We start from the raw sequence: 22793 nt of genomic DNA on the forward strand, positions 1-22793 counted from the left end.
ATTCTGAAAAAGATGATTCAGAGATTACAGGTGTGATTGAAATGGTGGCTGTCAGGGGGATTCTTTTGCAAACATGAGCTCATGGTACTTCAACATGTGTATCCATTGGAATACATCTTTTCGCACAATATGGCGTCAACCTGACAGAGATATAGCTTACAGTTCTGCAGAGAAATCTGACAGAAATTTACAAGAGATGCCCATAGAACAGAAAGGGATAAAGAAAGACTGCCCTAGGGATGGATTAAATGCTGCTTTGTTGACTTTGAATTTTTAAAAGTCAATGAGACAAGGAGCACTGTTGTTTAAAGAATGCTGGATTTTAGAAAGGACTGTAGAATTCCATCAGCAAATGAAGGTCCTAATTTCAAAATGGACGAAAGGAGGTATGTTGTGGTGAGGAGGAGATTGTAAGCACATTCACACAGGAGAAGAAAAGCTGTGTCTTCTATCCAAACTGATAAGAATGAGATTTTACAGAGGAAGGCACCCCTGAAGATCTTGGCCACCCACAAAAAGAAACAAATCAAGACCCAAGCTGGTAATAGATATGCTTATCCCTCTAGGGGAACAAGTCTAAGACTGGCTGAGAAATAAATGTCTATGCATAGTTAATAAATATTGTTGAATAAGAAGTCCTCAGGACTAATCATGTAATTCCTTTAAATGGCATAAGTAAAAATGAGTATTACAGTTTGGTATACAATTCAGACTAACCTAAAGAAAGACAGATATCTTTCCTCTGCTTACACAAAGAGCAAAAGGTTATGTTTAATTGATCCATGTGACTTGTAAATCCTGTGCATATGCAATTGCAGAGCTGCATATTAATTGCAAGAGTTTGTATGTTTACAGAACAAAAGGACCAAACACCAGAACCTGAATCAGACTTGACAAGATTCATCCAGAAGGAAACATATGCGTTCCAGTACCCTGCATTACCAAGCCTCAGGCTGCTTCAGTTGCTCTTTTATCAAAACTTGCTTCCAAGACTGCTTCAAAGCAGCTAATATAATTTGTCTAGAGTTACTGTTACAAACAGGACTTCATTTAAGCCTGAATATATATATATATATATATATATATATATATATATATATATATATATATATATTTTTTTTTTTTTTTTTATTTGAAAATGTCTACCCTTTCAAAAATGTATCTGAATTACAAGCAAGAGGTAAGCAACCTATGAAGGCTCTTGTAAATTATTGTTACAATCAGTGTTAGTTGTAAGTTTTTTTAATCTTTTAAGAATTTCTAATTCATAGTAAGTAAAAATCTCACTATAAATTTAAGGTAAATTGAAATCTATAACCCTCTTAATAAAAAACTTAAGGGAGAAAATCTAGGCAGAAAGCTGGAGCTATAGCTCATGGGTTAAGATTACTCACTATCCTTGTAAAAGAACACAGTTAGGATTACACCATCTGCATTGGATCTCACAATCATCTCTTATAGCAGTTCAGACAGTATTAAATCTTCTCCCGGCTGCTGCAGAAATTGGATGCATGAGATGCACATAAATGTGTGCAGTCACACACACACACACACACACACACACACACACGCACACACACACACACACACACACACACACCTTTAAGATGAAAATTAAGCCCTCCAAATGTCAAGGCCATTTTGACTTCAGAAAGGATCTGTTGTAATGGGAATACCTAGTGTATTGTTTCTCGAAACAGATGAAAACTTGAGTTAACAAATACAAAAGGGTTTAGCAATCATAACAAGTGACCAAATGATTTTCTAGACTATGTAATCCTATTTCACTGGAAATATATGTGCTGGAAGAGGACCCTGACTATAATTCACAAAATAAATATCTGGTTTTGATGGGATCTTACAAGGGAAAATGAACATAAACCCTTCATATCCTTGAAATTTTCACTTCCTTAGTGATGAGTAATGATTCTAGGGTATTGAAATCTATGCAGTGTGTAGAAAAAGCTACAAAGGGCAAGGACACACAGCAGCAAAGCCAATAAAAATGCTAATTGTTGCTAAAGTTAATTATTAAGTCATTAAAAATAATCATTTCTCCTGATTTTGAAATCTGAATTATGATCCCAGCTTTGTGAGAATCAGTCACATTAGCATGTTATTGATGGTTTGAACTTCCAATTATAAAAGGCTCAGAAGACAGCTAATGGCTCACATCATATGAATTTGTACAGCAAATTAAATATATTACTTAATGAAGCATAGAGGATATTAGTGCTATTACCTATAAACACTTGCAGAGATTTTAAAAAGAGAGAGAGAGAGAGAGAGAGAGAGAGAGAGAGAGAGAGAGAGAGAGAGAGAGAGAGAGAGGATTAATAAGTGTTGCTACAAATCCTTGGTGACATCTAGCAAGGTCAACTGTAACAGATGAGGAAATATTAGAGTGTTGTGAACAGATGGCCACAGTCTTTCATTTTAGTCAGAAACGATCCTTACACAGGAATATGATTCTATTTAAATTTGGACATTTGTTGAAAAGAAAGTAGATATCCAAATATTGCTATAAATACTTTCATAGTTCATCCTGTAAAATAGGTACAATGTTTTAAAATAAATATATTTTGAGTATTTTATGATCTTGGGTAATGACAGAAGACAAAATGAGTAATGCATGTTCAAATGTGGATACTTAGTTCAGTAAAACCTAAACTTTAATCTTATCCTACACTGAACACTCATTAATAAAAACTGAGGCCAACTCATTAGATCATTTTATGTAATGATATTGGTAACTTTTATAACATAAACATAAGAACACTGAAAGAAAAAGACTATAAAGAATTATTTAATTAATCAATAAATTACTAAACATTTCACTCTTTATTGGAAATTATAATAGCTGAAAATATTCTAGAACAGTATATATACTTGTTATGAATATATACATTATATATTCATTATTATGTTTAGTATTGAATGCACTCTTAACATTTAATAATATCCTCCCTGAACCCAGGCTTATACTATATCATGGCTGTGTATACATAGATAATTTTATTAATATTTTTTACATATACATGTATATTATTATACATATATAAAATAAACTACATAGAGCAAGAAGAACTATGAAACAATCAGGAATTATATTAATGTTACATTCACAGTGTTTTGGTTATTTGTATTTGGCAACCTTAAAGAAAACATTTTCTATCTTGATGAGTCTAAAAATCTGAATGTAAATCAATATCTATCATATCTCATCTCTATCAAATTAAAACATCTATCTAAACCTAAAAACACCTTAACCCCTAAAAAAAACTAAGCTTAATTGTGAAACTCACCTATTTGGTCTTCAACCCCATAAGAGACTAGAGAAGGGATAAGATTAATTACCTGAGTAGACAGCGAGTGCAGGTTAGCAGCTTCCAAATTGAAAAAAATGACAGAGACAGTTTGCTGTCTGAAAAGTCACCCATAACTCTCTATCACGTTGGAGCACCATCTTCAGCCTTCTGGCTCAGTAGATCTGACAGACATATTTGTGAAGCAGGAACTATTGAGGACTTGTTTACCCTGTCTTGTAAAAGAACTCTTCTTTAGAACTTCTCACCTCCTATCTTTCAATAGAGGAAATGATACTTAAAAGGAGCAGGTCAGCACTAAGAAGGGATGTGATTCTGCCTACCAGTGCTCTTATTATTGTGACTTATTTCATTCTGCTGCTACTTTGACAAAAAAACATTTCTTTTCTATGCATTTATCTAGATCCCTATAAACAGAAGTGCATATTATTGGCATAAATTGAAGGCACAGACTTTAAGTTTCATTATTTTCAAGTAAAAGGGAGAGGGATATAACTGTTCAGGGATGCGTGCTCAGGTTTATTATTCTTATATTTGGTAATAAAAACAATGAATAACTGTGACTATATAGAACACTTAAAAATCAGATGGAAACAGAGAAGACATACTCAAGAGACACAAACTCTTCCTGTTTCATTTTTTTAATTTGCTATTTGCCAGAGCATAGCAAGTAATAATTTCAAGGTTGATAAAACCATGTTATTTCAACCTACTTCAAAAGTAATTTGAATATCCCCTTTGAGTTTAGCTCCTATTTAACAAATAGAAACTCTCATGATTTGGTATTTGACAAAATAAGCCTAAGTGAAGACATAGTTGTTTTATCCATCCTTCAGGTAAGCCAGTGACGAATTGATGCCTTTGTCTTATTAATAAGGTCACAACTCTCATAGACTACAGAAGAAGCCACACCTCTTTATGGTCCAAGTAAATGGCCAGATAACTAAATAGAATGTCCTTCAGAAACCTCTGAATAACCATTTTAGTTTTCTTTTTCTCATTTTACACCACCTTTTCCTAGTCTTAAACTTATTTAATGCTCTCTTTTTATCCTGAACTTCTGTCTGTATCTTCTGTCCTGTGTGTGGGCATGTGTGCGTGTGTGCGTGCATGTGTGTATTTGCTAAAAAAAAAAATAAAAAATAAAAAATAAATAATGATATAGCAAAGACTACTGGAGAACATTTGAGAAAATATTCATTTTTAAAATTTAATCTACCATAATTAGTAGATGGCTCATAAGAAGTATGATCAAGAAAAGAATATACACACACACAACTGTGGTTCTGCTAAATGCACAAAGTATTTAATAGAGTCCTAATGACTCATCCTTAGTTCTATTGAAGCTTCTATTTTCTGGATAACACCACCTGGACAGTGTGTAGAGAATAAAGAATGTAGAGTGCTTAGTCCTGAATGGGATATTTTTGTCACTTTGCTACATGCCAAGGCGTAGGGGTCACTGCAGCAAAGGTAGTGGAGTTACTGTAAGGAGAAGAAAAGTGGAAGAATATAAAGAAATAGTACCTTTCACTCAAGCCAAACCAAATCTCAGCATGGAGAAGTGGGGCAGACATAAAATCCTGCTTTTAATTGAGGAGGTAATGGTAATTGATAGATATTATGAGAGAGAAATAGTCAGTTTTCTTTAATAGCATCCACCCTAATAAGTCTAATGTGCTCCAGAGAAAGGGCACACATCCAGTAATATTTGGACAAAAAAAAATAAGACTTGCTGCATTAATCAAAATAAAAATAGTGGACACAAAATTGAGGAGGTAGAGATGATGTATGTGGGAGGATGTCAAGGAAGTGATAATAGCCAAAGAAATCTTGATTATAGTTAACTAAGCTACTGGCAACTCCCTTAATGGTTTCACAATTAATTACAAACTTAGAGTGATGAAAATAGCATGAGATTGGTGATTCTAGGTATGAAGACAAGTGAAATAGAATAGTGAGCCCATAAAAGATTTGCAAATGTAAAGCTCACTGATATTTTTCAAAGGAAGCAAGAACAAAGACAGCCCAATAAAATTCAGGAAAAAAAAAAAGATAGTTTAAAAGGAGAATAAAATCTGATTCCTATCAACCAGCAGCTATAAAATAGTAATTACAAATTGACTCCAACATACAATCCTACTAAAACCAAATAAGAATAATTAGGACATAAGCCTGAACAAAAACGTTTGTGGATATGATATCCATAACAGGTGCTCTAACCAAAAGTGGGCAAAGAGGTTTACTCTAAACCAATCATATAAACGACTAGTCAGTAGATTCAGATGATCATCTGCAAGCTGTTAATATTCAGAATTTATAAGACTCAGAGATGGCAAAAATATTTCGGTAGATAGGAATACTCCAAAACAAAACCTTACATTCTAAGTGCAAATCATGGTACCCACATGATGAAAGAGAGAACAGTCTCAAAAGTTATCCTCTGACTTTCACACACATGTCATGTCCCATAAGTATCTAACACATTACACACGTGTCTTTGTGAGGGAAAAATACGCATACACGTGTCTATTGCTGAGATGAGACATCACAACCACAAAAGCAAGTTTAGAGGTAAAGGCTTCATTTGACTTACAGCTCTGTATCACTTTGATGGAAGGAAGTCAGGACAGGCAATCAAGAAAGGGCAGAGCACTGTGAGCAAGGGCTGGTATAGAGGCCATGGAGAGGTGCTGCCAACTGGCTTGCTCCTTATTGTTTGCTCAGCCTGCTTTCTTACGGAAGCCAGGACCAACAGCCTACAGATGCCACCACCCACAATGGTTTGGGCCTTTCCAGATCAATCACTAATTAAGAAAATGCCCTACAGCTGGATCTTAGGGAGGCATTTTTTCATTTGTCTTTTCCACCTTTCAGATGACTGTGGTCTCTGCAAGTTTACATAAGACTAGCCAAGACAATATGAAAGCAGGAGGGAGGGAGGAATGGGAGGAAACAAGGGATGGGATAACAATTGAGTTGTAATCTGAATAAATTAATTTAAAAATGTAACAGAAAACAAAATAAAACAAAACAACAACAACAAAGGCTTAAATGGACTGTTACAGTCTAAATTAAAGCATCCATTTCCTTCAAAAAAATAATTGGACCATCTCAGTAGGGTATAGGCCCTTGGGAAGGAGAAGCATCAGTGGGCAAAGATCAGCAAGTGACAGAGACAAACCCAGAGGTACTGTTTGAATCTGAGTGTATTTTGAAGACAAGCAAGCTAAGTTTTTATACACATTTTTGAAACTGGGGCAAGAAGGGGGGCGTTGTGCTTACATTTTTTTCATACAATTCAAAATACAGGGTGCAGAGTAATAAAGTTGTCATCAATCTTGAATCATCATTCTTAGGTCATTAGATGGGTATCAGTACGCATGTGCCCTCTTTATCAAAGGCCAGTGCTCTCTCATGCCAAACATCTGTGAGTCAAGACAGTTTTTTTTCTTAGCTCTTCTTGTCAGTATCTGGAGCTTTCTTAAACACTTTATTTGTAACTCATAATATAAACAATTAACTGGTGATTAATTCTTAGCCATGTTTGTTTTCACAAGTGGAGCAGAACCTGGATGGCCCTTGGCTGCAGTCCCAAGTTAGAGCGTCTCCTAGTAACATGGTTACATTTCAAAAGTTCCGATAAGAAAGTAGGTCAGATACTTAAAAATTTTTTCACTTATGTTAAGTTTTTAATTTTCAGCACATAGCTACATTTATAGTTGCATTTTTAAAATGTTTTCAATTAGCTCATCTCTTTTTTGCTGTTTAATATATTTTATTAATTTATTCATATTACATCTCAATTGTTCTCCCATCCCTTGTATCCTCCCATTCCTCTCTCCCTCTCATTTTCCTCTTACTTCCTTCCCCTATGACTGTGACTGAGGGGGTATGTGTAGTCTTAAGAAAATACCAATGATTCAATAGATAGTTCAAAAAATATAAAAAGTATAATGTTTTTTAAATATCTTACTAAATATTTATAGGAAGATAAGATTGGTACATAAATAATCTGCATGTTTCAGGTTTACTTTTCTGTGATTTTCAAGATAAGAATAAATCCATGATACAATTAGTTACTGCATTATGTTTAAAAAAAAAAAAAAAGTTCCTCCTGGCAGGAACATCAGACCCATCCAGGAGGCTGTCCCTTGGGTAGGGGTCATCATCGATTTGGGTTGTGCAGTATCATTTGTCACACAGACTCCACTGGAGGGGTTGTGACATAATAAGTAAGTAATTTAAATATCTTTTAAAGTCAAAATAGTAAAACTCTTCAAAATAATGAAAATACATCTTCCCCATGATCTAGCCATACCATTCCTAGGCTCAAAAGAGTCTGTCTTCTAAAGAGATACTTGCACAATCAGGCTCATTGCTGCCATATTCCAAAAAGCTAGGAAATGGAAAGAGCCCAGATGTCTCTCCACTGATGAACAGATAATGAAATGTGATAAATGTACACAAGTATATATTGTTACATCATTAAAATTAAATTATGAAATCAGCAGATAAGTGGATGGGATTGGAAACAAACATCCTGAATGATGCTACCTAGAACGCAAAAGATGAATATCACATGACTTTTTTTATCATATGTGCTGTCCTAATTAGGATTGCTATTGCTATTATATGTACTGTTGGCAGAGGCCATGGTGGTGGGGGGTAATCTTTGATTTTTTAAAATGTTTTATTTATTATAATGTATTCACATTACATGACAATTGTCTCTGTTGGCGATGCTTACCTCTCTAGTTCCTGTTTTCTTCTCTAATTTCGGTTTCGAGGATTTCCTCAGTTTGTGCTTTTATTATTGTTTCCATTTTTATCCTCAGATCTTGAAAGGTTTTGTTGATTTCCTTCACCTGATTGCTTGCATTTTCCTGAATTTCATGCAGTGATTTATTCATTTCCTCTCTATAGGCTTCTGACACGGCTTCTCTAAGGGTCTCAGTCTGTTTGACTCTATTTTCTTGTATTTTTTATGGATTTAAAAAAATTTCCTCCATTATTATCTTCATAAGGAAAGATTTGAGGTCATTTCCTTGTGTTTCAATTGCGTCAGAGTGCCTAGGGTTAATATGCATTGGGATAGCTTGCAGACAGGAGCCTAGAAGAGCTGTTTTCTAAGAGGCTCTAGCTAGGAGAGGTTTAAAACATGTTGAGATTCACAGCCAAACAATGGGCAAAGCACAAGATGCCTAGTGAGAAAGTGGGGGAAGGATAAAATAATGTAGAAGTGATGAGAGCTCCGTATGAAGACCAAGAGAGAACTAAGCAAGGCCCAGAGGGGCTTCTGGAGACTGAAGCACCAACCAAGGGCCACGCATGGACTGAAACTATGTCCACTACATAGATGGAGCTGATGAGCATCTCAGGCTTCATGTGGGTCCAGCAGTAAGGGGACAGGGCACTGACTCTGACACGGACTCTGTTGCCTGCTTTTTCATCACTTCCCCTGATAGGACTGCCGCAGGGTAAGAGGCCTGGCTCAGTCCTGATTTGAATTGATGGTTGGGGTGGATGGAGGAGAGAGCATGGAACTTGCAGAAGAGGAGGGAGGAACTATGGCCAGGATATAATGTGAATAAATAAATTAATTAATAAAAAAGATTTGTGAAAATCAAAGAGAAATAAATAATGTGTGGGTTAAATTGTTCTGAGAGGGTTTAAATTAATGAGGACAAAGGAAACAGGGGGAAACTTTCAGACTCAGAAATCTCATTGTGTAACAAAGTCTGTGCATAGACAGTGTCCTGTGGGCAATGTGAGTATTTTCAGATGTTTAACTGTATATAAGATGCTATGTAAGGTATAATCCTATACATCTTCATCTATGTAAATTAGAGTTTACCTGAAATGCTATCATTTCCTTGTTGTACAAACATTAAAATTTTCTTACTTTTAACTCTTGAAATTCATTGCTGCTGTTCCCTTTCATGCCACAGAGTACCAGAGCCTGTTTCTGCTGTAACTGTCTGTACCACCGAAAGCTTGTATGTGCTCCTTCCCCTTCGCTTGTCAGCCTAAAAGACCACCCACCTATTCCTTCAACTCTATGAGATACATTTAATCAATTCAAAATTTGAAATGCAAGGTTAGAAATTATAGAAGAAACCTGAATAAAATGTAGGGGCCCAAACTATAAAGACTCCCATATGTCAGTTAGTTCTATTGACAACAATTTTAGTTAATTTTCTTTTTGTTTCAAGTATGCCACGATAATACAGTCATTAAGCTTTTTATGTCTTAATTATTTTTCTTCAGTTTTGAAACAAGAAAAATAATTTAGCTCAGTCCTATTTTTCTTCTGATTTCTAAGAGTACTTTAATTTACAAAGTAAAAAATATGTGCATAAATTATAGCGATTTAACTTAAACTTCAGTTGTATATTGCAGAAATGTATTAATTACATTAATATTTTCTGACAATCCTACCTACATACCTTACTTTCCAGATTTCCTATCAAAATAGTCTCATTAAAACTGAAATGTTAATGAGAAAGTTTGCCATACAATTTTCCCTCACATTGCTCTTCATTTAGGTTTAGAATTTTTTCATTATAGTTTTAAAGCAATTAATTCAGATGGGGAAAAAAGCAATTTTTTTTTTTTTTTTTTTTTTTGGTTTGTATAATTGCACAGATGTTAATTTGCTACCTAGAATGAAGAGAATAGCAGGAGTCTCATTTTTCCTTCAAAGAGGAAGTAGAACATGCCCACATTACATTATCTTTCGGTTGATAATTCCTCTGACTTCTTTTAAAACTGACATAGAACAAGCTTAGTAAAACATGTGGTATGGAAATTGTTTCTGAGCTTCTGATATTTGCATAAGTATGGTAGAAAACCAATTAGTAGGTGGAAAAATTGTAATGACTGTCATAAAATAAATTGCAGACACCTTACCTCTTTTTATTGTTTTATATAAACCTAAAGAAGGAAAATGACACACAAAGAAATTAGGTCTATTCACTCAAAGGACTTTAATGTGAAGCAATTTTTACTGGTTGAGTTTTCAATATTGAGAGAATTTCAAGTATGTTTAGCTGTGAAGCCATCAGAAAGATGACTGCAACCCTCATCTCTTGTGCAGATATTAGCCAATTAACTCAACTGTCACTCTAGCTTTTACTGATGTAGATTAATGTAGAGGATGCAATGTATAGCACCTAAATGTTTCTGTTAGAGACGGTCCATCAGCACTTGATTATAGTCAGAAATTTTTTTGTTTGTTTGTTTGTTTTTCGAAACAGGGTTTCTCTGTATAGTCTTGGCTGTCCTAGACTCTCTCTGTAGACCAGGCTGGCCCCAAACTCACAGCTATCTGCCTGCCTCTGCCTCCAGAATGCTGGGATTAAAGGTGTGTGCCACCACGCCCAGCCTGGATATAATTTTTAAAAATTATTGTGTTATTTTATTTACTCTATAAATCCTAATCTATTACACCTTAAAAAATCTATATCACGTTTCTAATATTAAAATAACTCATCAATATAATTATTACTTTAAATAATATTCACTTGAATGTGCTAGCTGAGTTGTAGAGCCTGCTAGAATTGGTTGTTAACAAACTCTCCCCACTTTTTCCATCATTGAGTTCTTAGAGAACTATCTTCTTAGAATACCCTAATTTCATATTTTTAGTAATGTGGCTACTATGTGACCTTCTTCATCCTTGACTGTGAGGTACAAAGACAAACCAAGGTTTCCCGTGGAATGCAATGACTAGTATCTTCAAAAGGAATTCAGGATTACTGAGATAGGACTTTAGAGCCTAAGAATTCAAGGTCACCCTGGATAAGCTTGAATTCTTATCTGAAGCTTATTCAAACCTTCTGAATTGGTAAAATTGAGCTGTAAATGTCAAAAAAAAAAAAAAAAAAAAACAGACTTTCTTATGTGATTTGCTGTATTTTAACTTCTCTTCCAACTCTGTTCCACACTAAGACTACCAAGAGGACAATTTCTTCTATAGTGTTCTTGTAGAAAATCTTCAAGTCATAAAGCCAGGAAGGAAAATGAAGGAGGGTAGGAGCAGGGAGAAGGCAGAGTGAAATTTTATTTAAATACTTCCAAAAAAAAAAAAAAATGCTTCTTTTAAGTTGCTTAAATTTTATTCTTTTTAGAAACCTATTTATTTATGGGGTTTTTAAATTTTTATTTAATTTTGTTTCATGTGAGTAGGTTGTAGGTTTTCTCTGTGTGTGTGTATTTGTTTGAATGTGTGTGTGTGTGTGTGTGTGTGTGTGTGTGTGTGTGTGTGTGTAGGTCAAAGGATTACTAATCAGAGTCAAATTTTACCATTTTGGTCCTAGAAATAGAGGAGATAGAAGAGCTGGGTCTTCAGATTTGGCAGCAGGCACCTTTACCTCCTGAGTGATTCAATGCCAACCCACACCTACCTTCCTGTTTTTCAATATTTTAAGTTTATTTATTTTTAATATAATTTAACAGTTGATGATTTAATTTATGTATGAGATTAATTCCTATTACATTAACCCCTCTAGCTTCTTGCAGCCCATTCCTACCTTGTTAAACCCCATGCTCACTACAAGTTCACATTTTTCTTTTCTTTTTCTTTCTTTTTTAAATTTGGCCACTAAACTTAAGACAGACATGTGACAAGGACGTACAGCTAGCCACTGGAGTGCAGGTGCCTCGCCAATGTTTACAACACTGAAGACCAGGACTCCTCCTCAGCCAGCATTCACAGACAGCCAAAGCTCTCCAGGGAAGAGCAGAACTCAATGAGCTGATTTTTTTTTTTTTATAGTAAAACTGAACAAACTCAGTCTTGTGCAGGCACAGTGCGGGGAATCTCAGTTGCTCTGAGTTCATCCTAGCAATAGCTAATTCTTTTTCAAAAGGTAGACTTCCTACTTAGGAAGAAGTAATTTTTTCCTGTCTTCTGACTATTTCTGCCCTCTTGTCAGTGACATTCTTTGGGCCGTAGAGTGGGCTATACTGGTGTCCTATTTAGGACTAACATTCAATTGTCATTTATTCTCAATACATTGAAAAGACAAGAGCCTTATATTCATTACTATTTACTAAAAGAAGACCGTTGTGTAATTAAAGCTGAGCACAGCACTTATCTATTGGCATTTAACATAAACATTTAGAAGGTTCTTGTACTCAACATACACTTAGAAAAACATTAGAAGAAGTTCTTCCCTAGAGTACTTATTCTGCAGAGATATGAGCACATTTGTTTATTTATCTGTATGCACATGGATGTAGAACTTACATTAAGTTAAACATTTCCAAAATTGTAAAGATCTTCATGAAGGAAATAAAGGTCTAGCAATCTTTGTGAGAGACTCAAGGTTAAGCTAAACATAACAAAAAACAAATATAAGTCAACATATTAAAATAATATTATATAGCAATAAGTCTCTGCTCCACAATCTTTCGAACCACGATACTGTTCTTTTTCAAAATAAAGAAATATACTTGATGTAATACTTTTCTGAATCCCATTTGATATAACAAAGTAAGTATTACTAGATGAGAAGCATTTTTATATCTCAAGGAAAATGAACATAATAAAAAAATAGATACTGAATACAGCTAATTTAAAAATGTTTCTAGAGAAAGAAAGTAAAGAGCAACATTTGAACACAACACAGCCACCAGTCCTGCAAATGCAGATGAAAAGAGATTCTGAAACAAAGAGAGTATCAGGTCTATGAAACAGTAGCAAATGCTTCTGATGTCTAGTGGACGTGACACATCATGAGGAAAATAAACAAAAATATTTTCTGAAATACTAGTAGCACAGTACACTAAGAAAACTTACATATCCTTCAGGTAACAGTGAACGCAATTCTTAGGCAATAAGGGAATCTGACCCTTCCACATTTTACAGCAGCCATGGAACCATTCAGTGTTCAGTAGTAAACAGCTTCAACAGTGAAAACTATGGAAGAATCTCCAGCACATTCTGCTGCGCATTTAGGTGGTTGACACTGATTGGTCATATATAAATATACATATAATACACATTACATGAGCAGTTATTGCAGAGTACATTGACGATGTACAATGAGGAAAACACGATGCATGAACCCAAAGAGCTTGTTAATAATGTTTCATCAGCCAGGGCATGTATGTTGTGGACAATAGGATCTCAAGCTATAAAATAGGTTTACTTTATGAGCTTATTTTAAAAGCTATATTAAATAACATAGACTTTCTATAAATTCTATTGACTGGTGTGAGTGTGTGTGCACTGAAGGGGAAAGTATGGGGATTCTTTCATGAAGGTGTGTATCTGTGGATTGTGATGGCATGTAGTCTAGCTGATGACCTGGGATCATAGTCTAGCTCTAACATTAAGCATGTTTCATACACTCAATAACTTGATCACAACCCCTTCATGCTGTTTACAGTAGGCCAAGTATTTTTCTAAATTGTTGATTTGTATTTACTCACCTAAGTAAAATTAATGACAAAAGGTTTCACATAAATCCTTTAGTTTGAAAGAGCAGGAGCAAAACACATCCACACTCCACTTAGTTACTGCATAATGTGCAAATTTGTGTATCGCCTCTGTTTCATTATTTTCCTGTTCAGCACAGAAGGGTCTAGTGTCTACTTTATTAAATTGTTAATGATTAAAAGGATGAGTGTTTCCAAAAACATGCTTAATGTCAAACTTTTGTTATAATTAATTCTCAATAGATATGTTATTACATACTTTAAAATGAATTACTATACATTAACTTTTATTAATATTTTATTTTAATGGTCAAATATTCATACCACCTATAATTATGAATGTTGTCACTTTATTTCGTTTTTTACAGCTCTATAACATTGTCTACACTTTTAAAAAATTGTCAGTATTTTTTCCTAATGAACAGTGTCAAGGAAGTGTAGGAGCAGAAAGACCAGCATGGAAAGTAAGGCGTGTCTGAAAAGTGGGCAGTGTTACCTCTTTAAGGGTAATATAGCTGATGATATCAGATTCGGAGAAAATCATGTTCAACAAACTGGCATTGCAATTTAAAAATAGAAAATTTAAGTGCACAATTGTACAAAGTGGAATCTTCAGGGTGAGTGCTATTTTTTCTGTTAGAAATTTAATATCCCCTCTACTACCTACATCAGTGGGCATTATGTCATGCAGCTCGCTTCCTCATGTGCCCCTCCATGTAGGATTGGATTGAAAAACTGGCTTACTTTCTAGAGGAAATAAATGACTATACACAAGCCTTTCTTAGTTTTAAGTTCTCCAATTCTTAAACCCAGAAGGTCTGTTGTTTCTATCAAGACATAACAAGTCAAAGTTAAAATAACAATTACGTTAGAAAAAACAGGATTGCCACACACTAAAATGTCAATCTCATACTTAGAGTATTAGAATTAATTCCTTTTGATTGGTTCTATAGAGATCTGTTTCTTCTTAACAGCCTGAGGCCATCCAACCTGCCATTTTCATTTGTATTTCTACCCTAAACTATAAACTAGAGAATGAGTAGAAAACATTAACAAAATGATAATCCAAAGTATGTGATTATAAAATGTCAAGAGGAAAGCAAGTGGCTGTAATCCCAGCACTCAGGGTGGTAGACACAGTCAGATCTCCGTAAATCCAAGGCCAGCCTGGACTACAGAGTGAGTCCAGGACAACTAAGGCTACACAGGGCAGCCCTGACTCAAAACACCAAAACCAACAACAACAACAAAAAAACAAAACAAAATCAAAACAACAACAACAACAACAAAAAGAATTGTCAAGAGGAAGTGTCTGTCTTTGGAATGTATGTGATAAGTTTGGTAGGGTGACACATGATCAGGAAACAGGAAGCAACATGGTTACAAAAAGAAGAAAATTAATTTAGACATTTACAAAAATATTCTCCCATCTTTTCAAGAAGAGCCAGGCATTTAACCAAAGTTATAAATACAAAGGTGAATAAAGCAAGATTTACTGATCCTTGCTTCTCTTCTCTTATTTAGTGAGCCAGAAGTTCCCAAAGCTTATGTGTCTTTTGAAAAATAATTAGAGCATTTTATCATCTTTAATTACTTCCTTTTCCACTTGCAGATGACATCAAGAGGTGTAAACACATAGATAATTGTTGCAATATATGTGTTTTTTTGTAAACAGTTTAAATTATTTATTTCTATACAGGGTTTCTCTGTGTAGCCCTGGCTCTCCTGAATTCACCTTGTAAACTAGGCTGGCCTTAAACTCACAGTGATCCACCTGCATCTACCTCCCAGGTACTGAGATTAATGGTTTGTGCCACCATCGTCCAGCTCCAATTATTTTTTAAATGTCCTATAGATACCTCCAAATTATATATATTAACATAACTTACAGAATTATAGCACATGAACTTTATAAGTATTCTTATTAAAATAGGTAAAATATATTCTGTTCAAAGCAATCCAATTATCAATTATCAAATGCATAAGAAAACATTAGTGCCCCCTGGTGGTGTTGGGCAAAGAGACACCTTCTTGCTGGTGGTGTTCTGTCAGAGGCAGAGCAGATAGATGGCAGTTCTTTGTTCATTCTAGCTGGATGCCTGGCTTGGTGCCAAAACTATATTATTCCCAGGACACATAAAAATCAAATCAAATCAAATCCAGGCAGCGCAGCACAGAACAGGAAGAGGAAGACAGGAGTCTTGGATTTTGCCATGCCAAGTAGTATGCTGGGGAAAGAAGGCCACAGACTGGCTCTCAGGCCCACAATAAGGCCTGGCCATAGACAAACAGAGCATGCCTACCACCATGCAGCTCAGCAAGGAAGGAGGAAGACAGAGCACAGCACAGGCAGGACATAGACACTTGCTCGCTAGACGATGTCACTCAGGGCCCTTCAGCGTTATGACCAGCCTGCAGCAGGAGGCACCACAATGTGGTGGTCAGATGGGAGAGAAAAAGAAATGAAACAGCAAGGTACAGAGGAGTAGCTTATTGTGAGTGGCCAGCCCTGCCACCTGGAGCTATGGTGAAGTCCCAGCCACAACTGCTGCTATGGGTCACATCTGTGGTCCACGGTTAGGCAGCAGCTGTGGTTGATGTTGATGTGTATGGCTCCTATCACCCCTAGATAACATGGAGGTGCCTCCGTGCAGGGCAGCTGCTGGGGACTACCTGGATGTCCAGGGACTATGCAGAACTGGCTGCCACTCTCACTGGCTGTGGCACTCTGGAGAGCTGACTCCACCTTTCATGGCAGTTGGTAAAGTTTCCCACACACGATCATAAAGAAGCTAGAGTATCTGGCCCTGAGCAGCACAGTAGAGTTGGCTTTGGTGGCAAGACGAGCTAGTCCAGCCACTCTTTGCCAAGCGGTGGCCTGGGCGTGGATGCCATCTGTCCACCTTGTCCTTTACCACCTGAGGTAGTTGGGAGAGCTGACTCCTGGATCATGGAAGAGGATGAGCTGGTCCTGCCTGTCACCTGCTGCAGCATAGGGGAAAGCAGGCCCTGCCCCTGCCTGGCCAGCACCGAAATACTGGACCTGGTCGATGGTGTAGGTGAGCCAGCGCTAGGAACAAACAAATGGTAGAGCTGGCTGTGAGGTGTCGTAGGTGTGGAGTTTATTCCCTTCTCCCCTTGCCCTGCACTACCTGAGGCATGTGGGAGAGCTGGCACTGGGATCAAGGAAGTGGGAGAGCCGTCCCTGCCTCTCATGGGCTACTGCACTCAGGAAAGTGGGTCCTGCATCTTGCCGGGGCAGCACTGATGGTGAAGACAGAAAGTAAGCCAGCCCTAAGAGTGAGAGTGTAGGAGACCTGGCAAATCACCTTGCAGGCTTGTGAGAAGCCTTGCCAAATTCTGCCATGTCAGAAATCCTGTGCTTAGGCTGTATGCTGTGACCTTCGAGTTGCTGACCTTTGCCGCATGAGGTTTTGTGTTCCAGGCTATCCTTGGACTATTTACCTTTGAAAGAAGTAGAGAAGTCTCAACTTGAAACCACCCAGAGGATCAAGGAAGTTCTTACAAGGAACTACTCAGAGAACTAGGAAGTTCTACAGGGAGCGATTTAGGCTATTGCATTCTTGCCCGGGGGCTAGGGTGAGTGAGATAAGAATAGATCCTATTGACCTTGCTCTATATATGTTCCTGCTAGTCAGCAATAAAGGGAATCTTGATCAGAAATTTCCTGACTTGATTCATTATTTCTCACGGCACTGTACCCTACTTTCAATCCCCACTCCCTCTTTTAGGTGAACCCTGATTCGATTTTTCCAGCGGGCTGGGACCCGACACAGGATGCAGCCCTTGGGCTCTGTGCCTTTACTGAGCAGCACAGTGAAGGTGATTCTGGAGGTGTGGGTGCAGTTGAGCTAACCATAGGACAAGAGAACAAGGAGGTGACCCTACCTCCTGCTGACCATGGCACTGAGTAGCATACCTTTAGCAGTGCTGGAGAGCTGCCTGAGTGTCCAGGCATGGGAGCTGGTGGGCTGACAAACTCAGCCTACCGATGCAGGATATTTGATCATACCGTGCACCCAAGACTGTCTACGGGTAAAACCTGTGACTGGTTATAGTGTGGCTCAGCCTTAGCACACGCCTATAGTCCAAGAGCTTTCTGTAAAGAGTATTAAATAAAGTCAACCAGAGGGCAAGAGATGGAGCAAGCAAACAGGAAGTAATATCAAGAAAAATGAAAAAAATTAAAATTATTAATGTATATTGATAAAAATTTAAGGTTATTTTGTTTAATTATTGTATAATGTAATAAATTTAAGGTTAGTTTGCTTACATTGATAGAATTTTAAGGGTTTAGTTTGTTTGTTTTGATTTATTTATCTTGAAATTGTTTAAAGAGGAAATGGGACCCAGATGAGAGATGAATGAAAAATAACAGACTGAGTTCTCAGCACCTGACTCTGTTGCCTACTCTTAGATCACTTCCTCCTGGTTGGGCAGCCCTGCCAGGCCACAGAGGAAGAGAATGCAGGTAGTCCTGATGAGTCTTGATAGCCTGGGGTCAGTTGGTATGGGAGGAGGAGGTCTCCCCCTTTCTGAGGACTAGGTGGGGGTGAAGGGAGAAAAGGAGGGAGGGTCAGATTGGGAGGCGATCAGAGAGGGGGCTACAACTGGGATGTAAAGTGAATAAATTTTTAAAAAATTCAATCAATAAATAAAAGAGTATAGGGAAACCACTTGACTTAGCGGAAATAGCGGTAGCCGGTGCTGCTACAGCTGCTTGTGCAGAGTCCCTGAGAGCAGGCTAAGGGAGCACATGACTCCTAACATGCTCTATCTATTGAAGAGGAGTGTCAAGCGAGAGTTGTTCACATGGTAGGAGACTTGATCAACAGGAGTGAGTGTCATAATCAAATACCAGCTCCTTGTGATTCACATCCACCTTCCAGGTCCCACCTCTTTACAGCTCACAGACTTCAAAATAGAATTATAGTCCAGGAGCAAAGGTCTCCTAGAACAAGCCTGTGCAGAATAAATAGACTCCTGCAGTCACAGACTCTCTGTTGTATGCTCTACCCACTTTTAAACCCTAACCTTTGAGCAGTCACTGTCACCACATAGCCTTCACCTCTCAATCCCTCAATTCTTACTTCCTTTTTCTCCCTTTTCAACTCATCAAGTTTACCAATGACATGGACTCTCCTCTATTTCTTTTTCTAGCTCTTTCTTTCGTAGCCCAATACACTAGTCTCAGTTTTTGTTTTCTGATTGATCCGTGTTATTTCAATTATCTCCGACTAATTGGTTCAATTATGTAAATTTCTTCTTAATTCTTATTCTAGTAGGGGGCCCATTTTGTAAGAATTAGTCAATTCCCATATTCCCTTTCTTATTGAAACCTAGTGTTTTTTGTTTGTACACCAGTTAGACACATCACTGCCAACTTGGTGAGTTGAAGCAACACTAATCTCTTAGAGGGATCCTGCTTCCCTTCGACTCAGTGGGATTCCAGGCCCCTGGGCAGTCTTGTTATTCACAGGTCTGCTGGAGAAGTTCAATATTTGCTTTGTCCTTAGGTTAGATTATTTGCCTTGCATTTCTTTGTTCTTAGGCCCCTTCCCATAGCATGTTTAATTGTTTCATTTTTCATGTTTTTCTCTTTTATCTTCAAACCTCCCCCGCCTCTCATACAGACACTTTTTATTGTATCTGTGTCCCATTCAGATGATCCAAAATCTTATTATCTCAAAATCATTAGATTACATACTCTTCCAAAGTCATTTGGCCAAAGATGTAACTCTTATGTATTCCTGACATTAGGAACTGGGTATCTTTGCTAAATATTCTGCACTCTACACTCTCTAGGCAGGACTCAGTGTGAATTTTAACAGGAAAATAAGCACATTTTCTTGCCTCTTGACTTAAGGAAAATCAAACTAAGAAATTTTCAGAAAAGGGAAATTCACTTAGTAAGACTTTACATTTGAAATTTTGCTGGAGACCTCAGACTAACTTCCATTTTAGAAGAAAGTAACACATGAAATGTGTGGATGATGTATATTTATATGTAATAAAAATGATTGTGTTGTGTTTATGTTACTAATTACTCTTTGGTCTTCAAGTTCAGATAAAAGTATATTATCATTGTGCTGATGGCCAACTCTATTGATCATGCCAGAAGACTGAGAGTTTTTTAATTACCAATAGTTACTTTACAGCATTTCTATACCTGTGCCTCAAATCCTGCTCTGGGCTTTGAGTTAAAATTATGTAGTCAGGCCAAAGTAAAGAATTTAGGACCTGTCACAATCTTTTGTGTTCAATCTATATATTCTTCTGCATGAAGTCAATGTTTCAAATTTCAAAAAAATTTAATCGGGTTTTATAGTCTAATTCATAAAACTATATTTTATACCATTTCAAAAATAATTCTTTATCTTGTAATAATAAAACAATCATATCATATCAACGCACTGAAAAATTTAGTCTCTATCCTGTGAAGTTCTATATAATGGTACCCTAATTCCTACTGTTATTTTAATATTATTTGAATGATCACAAAGGGAAATATCTACTAGTATCCTATAACATTTGATTCCTCAACTTTTCCTAGCAATGTTATGACAGTAGTAAGAAATCATTTCCACTTGCTCAAAATCTCAGCTTTGCAGGCACAACATGTGAGTAAAAAATGATCCTGGCCATATCTTTAAAGATTAAGCATGTTGAATCAACTAAAATTGTAAAATTTATACTTTGTAAACTGGGACAAATTAATCACTGTTTTGAATCCACCAAACATTTTCATTGCCAGGAAAGAAAAGAAAAGAATATTTAAGAATAGTATGAGTAAAGACTTCATAGAATATAGGCGCAGTTTGGAATAGAAGATAATAGAAGTTAACCTCAAACATGGAAATATTATATATTTATAATTATTAGAAGGGAAGTATTCTGAACTGAAACACACTAAATTAAAAAACAAGTATTTCCATTTATGTATTATGAATGACAAATTTATAATATTTTTAAGAATATAATCTACACAAGAATCTTATCAAAGGTTGCCTTGAATTGTGGGCAGAGTGACTGTTGACTGGAAGATCTGAGCTATAAGAAAGCAGGCTGAGCATGCTCTGGGGAACAAACTTCAGTTCCTGCCTCAAGGTTCCTGCTTTTACTTCCTGCCCCAACTTCCCTGAAAGATGAAGTTCAAGTTGTTAGATAATTCTTCCCTCCCTCAAACTCTCAGCAATAGAAATTCTAAGACAAGAGGCATTATTGTAGTTGGTTGATGTTTTAAATAATAAAATAATTTGTTATTGGTAGGATTTTCATGCATTATTTTTGTCAAAACTTATTACCTGCTCCATTAAATACTCAATAGAATAATAAAACTCCTCAATGGGGAAGAAGAAATGCTGGCCAAATTATTCACTATTGTCCATCCAAATGTGCCTTTCTACCAGATGAGCCTACCAAGAGATAAAGTTGTGTGCAAAAGCTTAATCTAAAACACACATAAGTACAATGGCAAATTTAACTTCATATTCAAAGTCATTTTGCCAACGATCCTAGCAAACTGTGTCTCAGTCAGCAGTAGCAGAACAAATGCCTCTTGGGAATCACTTTGATATGGTGTTAAAACAGACTTAGCAGTTGAGACTACTGATGGATTGGAGAGATGAAGACTAAGTCTGCAATCTCAGATTTTCTATGTCTGTGTACATCTACACATCCTATATCAGAAAGCATTGAAATCTAGACCCAGAAAATATGGTAAAGGTTTAGAGTCCCCAATGGGAGCCCACACATGAAAGCATTCATTTTGGAAACCCTGTGGCTGTGTGCTGGCCCTCTTAGGTGTCTTTGAAGCTTTAAGAGATTACAATTAAGTAGGACTTACCATGAGGAAGTTTAACTCTTGAGCCTCAGAATTCATGATGAAAATATACTTCTAGCTGCTGAACTTAGTTGGCACTACAAAACTGTGCATTTACTTTCAAAATTCCCATTTCTCTTAGGAGAAACAGATGATGCAAGTGCTCCACACTGGAGTATTGCAAAGACTCACAGTCTTTCAAAGTTGCATGCATGAAGACAGTTTTAGAAAGAATTTTAATCCCTGAAAAAATGGACTTTTGGTTAAATACACTTAATATTTTAGTGATAAACAAATTAAATATATTAAATTTGTATATGATTTAGGAAACAAAACAAATAGGTTATAAGATAATTTCTAAGTTCTCTTGCACAAGCCTTACTATTTCAGGAAAAGTAATTCTCAGAAGCCGCATTTTAATCATTGATGCACTCTGTAAGCATCCTCTAAAGATTTTTTTTTTTTTTGCCACTTGAATTGATCTAAAATGTCAGATAAAATATTTATTGCAGTGAAATTTATTTCATGATTTTCAAATTATTATAGGGGTAGATTTTTTGAAGTTGTCACCAGAACATAACTATTTCCCCAAATCCATAACAATAATTATTTTCAAATGCAGCAAAAGACTTCTATTTCTCCTGTCTTCAAATTTTCCCCCAGTTTCCGTACTTTATGGTAAACCTATTCTGTACAAAATTAATTGTGATTCAGGAAGAGGAGGGCACTATAAATAATTCCCTAAGTATCAAGGACTGAACATGTCATCATATGATTATTAATCATAGAACCATACTAAATATTATCAGGAATGTTAAAATATGTACACACTGACCTTCATTGCCTCATCCAGCATTCTACCCATCGCAATCATTTTACTGTGGAGACTTCTTCTCTACCTCAGAAAGTGATATAGTAAGTTAATGATGGCACAACTTACAGCACATTAATATCAAACAAAAGCTTATGGCCCAAGACCCCATTGTGTGAGCAAAGAAATTTAAACTATTTGGTTGTCTTGTTTCAAACACTCTTTAGTCATGTTTTCATCAGTACTTTTCCACCTCCGCTGTAAAATATTTAGTGGAACAGCCTATGGCACTCACACAGGCATCATGTCAATGTATCCGGATAAAATGATGGGCTCTATAATCGCCTGAGAACCATGTTTTCGAGTG

Source organism: Acomys russatus, chromosome 22 (assembly GCF_903995435.1).
Source record: "Acomys russatus chromosome 22, mAcoRus1.1, whole genome shotgun sequence".
Lineage (NCBI taxonomy): Eukaryota > Metazoa > Chordata > Mammalia > Rodentia > Muridae > Acomys > Acomys russatus.